Source organism: Gossypium arboreum, chromosome 6 (genome assembly GCF_025698485.1).
Source record: "Gossypium arboreum isolate Shixiya-1 chromosome 6, ASM2569848v2, whole genome shotgun sequence".
Taxonomy (NCBI): domain Eukaryota; kingdom Viridiplantae; phylum Streptophyta; class Magnoliopsida; order Malvales; family Malvaceae; genus Gossypium; species Gossypium arboreum.
The window spans coordinates 89,317,594-89,321,254 of NC_069075.1; the positions used below are offsets into that span (position 1 = coordinate 89,317,594).

A 3,661-nucleotide genomic window follows, 5' to 3' on the forward strand; every position below is an offset into this window, starting at 1 on the left:
AGGTGGGTATTCTGAACTGTTCGATCCACCTTACTACATTACTGGGTGAACCTGTGAAGAACTAAGAAAACCATCAATTTTCTTATTCAAGAGTTCTACCTGATTAGAGAGCATGGTGACTGAATCGACGTTATAAACATCGGCTGTTTTTGTTGGCTTTGTCCTCATGACTTGCCACTGATAGTTATTCAGTGACATCTTCTCTATAAATTCATAGGCATCTTCAGTTGTTTTATTGTTGATGGTTCCGCCAGCAGCTACGTTAACCATTTATCGAGTCGAAGGATTCAGGCCATTATGAAAAGTTTGAACCTGTAGCCAGAGTGGTAACCCATGGTGAGGGCATCTTCGCAAAAGGTCCTTATATCTCTCCCATGTATCGTAGAGTGTTTCTAAATCCATCAGCACAAAAGAAGAGATATCATTACGTAATTTAGCTATTTTAGCCGGTGAAAAATATTTTAGTAAAAACTTTTCGATCATTTGTTCCCAAGTAGTGATTGAACCTCATGGTAATGAGTTCAACCATTGTTTAGCCTTATTCCATAACGAAAAGGGAAACAACTGAAGGTGGATGGTGTCATCAGAAATGTCATTAATTTTAAAGGTATCGCCAAATTCTAGGAAACATGCCAAGTGAGCATTGGGATCCTCATCCTGTAAACCATCAAACTGAACAAACTATTGTATCATTTGAATTGTGTTAGGTTTCAGTTCAAAATTATTTGCAACAAAAGCAGGTCTAACTATACTTGACTCAGTTCCTATTAAATTAGGTTTAGAATAATCATACATAGTGCGTGGAGTAGAATTCTGATTTACTGGATCAGCAGCAATCGCAGGAAGTAGTGAATTTTCTTGGTTTTCAGCCATCTCCTCAGTTGTGGTTGAAGTATCGTCCTCTTGCTCGTCTTCTGTGTATCTTAGGCTTCGCCTTATTTCTCTTCCGTTTTTGCGAACTGTGTGGTCGATCTCACCGTCAAAAAGTAGTGGTCCTGACGGGTTTCTTCTGGTTATAAACCAGAAAAACCTGTTAGAAGAAAAAAAATGAAGAATTAGAAAAGAAAATAAAAATTTAATTTGCAATAAAAGTAAAATGGCTAAAGTAATAAAAACATCTTAGTTCCCCGGCAATGGCGCTAAAAACTTGATATGTGATATTCGTGACAGGTTTTAAATATTTATAAAGAATTATTCTTGAAACTAACTATTATCACGATGAAGGCAAGTGTACCTATCGAAAGTAGTATAGCTTTAGCAAGACCGGATTATCGAACCCAAAGGAACTAAAAGTACTAGTATCAACTTTCTTTTTATTATCTAGCCTAAAAAATAAAAGGGTTTTGTTTATCTAACTAATTAATTAAACTAAGAAATCACAAAAAAGAAATTTGGGGAAAATACATTTTGGAAAACTCGATTGATTAAGACAATACCTAAGGAAAAATCCACCTAGACTTCACTTGTTATTTGACTCTGAATCGGACGATTTATTCATTCAACTTGCTCCGTAGAGATCCCTAAGTTATATTATTATCTCTCTCGAGACTAACAACGTCTAACCCTATATTGAATAATTGAAATCTCTTTCTAATCAACGCCCTACGGTTGCATTACCTCGATCTATGGATCCTTTTATTAGGTTTCACCCTAATCCGAAAAAATCTTGTAGCCCTATCTCTAGGCGCGCAACCAACTCCACTTAATTATGACAAATTTACTTTTAGACAAGGTCTATTCCTCCTCTGAGTAAGAGCTTAACTTGAATCAATATTCTGGAATATCAAAACAAGAATTAAGAACACATAATTAAGAACAAGTCAAATATTTATCATACAATTTAGATAATAATAACAAGATCTATCTTAGGTTTCATTCCCCTTAGGTATTTAGGGGTTTTAGTTAATACTAATGAAAGAACACATCTCAAAAGAATAAAAATAACAAAACATAAGAAAACCCAAAACTCCTGAGGGAATCTGAAGGGAGATCTCCAGTCTTGATGGTGAATCCTACTTCTGAGATAGATCGATCGGCTTTCCTTGAGCAATTCCTTGCTTCCTCCTATGCATCCCCATGTGTAAGTGCCTCCTCAGGTGTTTAAATAGGCTTTGGAATGCCTAAGAGCCCTCAAAATTGGCCTTTTCCGAATTGGACTAAACTTGGGCTCGATGAGGACACGTCCATGTGCGATTGCTTAAGGCCGTGGTCAAGGCTGTTAAATGGGCACGGGCATGTGATCTACCCGTGTAAATCGTGCTTTGACCTTGCCAAAGGACACTACTGTGTGATACGCCCGTGTGAGGAAGTCCAAGCCGTGTTGTTTTCCCATGTGGGTCCATTTTTTCCGTTTTCTACCTGTTTCTTGCTCTTTTTATTCTCCTATGCTCACCTAAGTTGAAACATGAAATTAAAGGATTAAGAGCATTGAATTCACCAATTAGAAGGAGAAACCATCCATAAATGCGTTAAGCATGGGGTAAAAATATGTAAAAATTACGGTTTATCACCCACGTACCTTAAAACTCAAGAATACAACATCTCAACATATCCTGAAGTATCTGAATAATCCGTTCGGATTGACCATCTATTTGCGGATGATAAGCAGTGCTAAAATGCAATTTAGTACCCAGAGCATCTTGCAATTTCTTCCAAAATCTCGATGTAAATCTCAAATCTCTGTCTGACACTATAGACAATGGCATACCATACAGTCTCACTATATCAAAAATGTATAATTCAGCTAATTTATCAAGTGAATAATCAGATTGAACCGGAATAAAATGAGCCGATTTCGTCAATCGATCAACTACAGGGGCAAACCCGACACAAAGTCCATAGTTACTCGATCTCATTTCCTCTCTGGAATCATAATCGGTTGTAATAATCCAGATGAAACCTGATGTTCAGCTTTGGCTTGCTGACAGATCAAACATTTAGAAACAAAATTAGAGATATCTCTTTTCATTTTGGACCACCAATAATGCTGCTTCAGATCATTAAACATTTTCGTACTGCCCGGATGCACAGATAATCGACTACTGTTGGCTTCACTCAGAATCATTTGAATTAAATCTGAATTTCTCAGAATACAAATCGGATCTCAGAATCTTAAACAATTATCTTTATCAACTCTGAATTTTGAATCAATCTCTACATTGCACTGAGCTCATTTTGTTAAAATATCATTACCAATCTTCTGAGCTTCGATAATTTGTTGTAAAGACAAGGGTCTTGCTTTTAATTCAGCTAAAACTAAACCATCGTCAGAAAAAATCAAATGAGCAGTCATTGCACTCAAAGTAAACAATGTTTTCTGACTTAAGGCATCAGTGACAACATTTGCTTCTCCGAGATGATAATCAATCACAAGTTCGTAGTCTTTGAGCAGTTCTAACCATCTTCTCAGTCGCAGATTCAAATCTTTTTGCGTCATTAAATACTTCAAACACTTATGATCTGAATAAATGTGACATATTTCACCAAACAAATAATGGCGCCAAATCTTTAGAGCAAACACAATTGTAGCTAACTCAAGATCATGTGTCAGATAGTTCTTTTAATACGGCTTCAATTGTCTCGAAGCATAAGCAACAACTTTTCCTTCTTGCATTAGAACACATCCCAAACCAATTAACGAAGCATCACTGTAGATCACAAA

At 36.4% G+C, this 3,661-nt stretch overlaps 1 non-coding gene across 1 annotated transcript; it reads left to right on the forward strand.

Moving 5' to 3' along the window:
* The first annotated feature begins 328 nt into the window (after nt 1-328).
* Nucleotides 329-435, forward strand: LOC128294470 (small nucleolar RNA R71). Its single transcript, XR_008284780.1, has one exon. It is a non-coding gene; the product is annotated as a small nucleolar RNA R71 (small nucleolar RNA).
* Nucleotides 436-3,661: the final 3,226 nt, after the last annotated feature.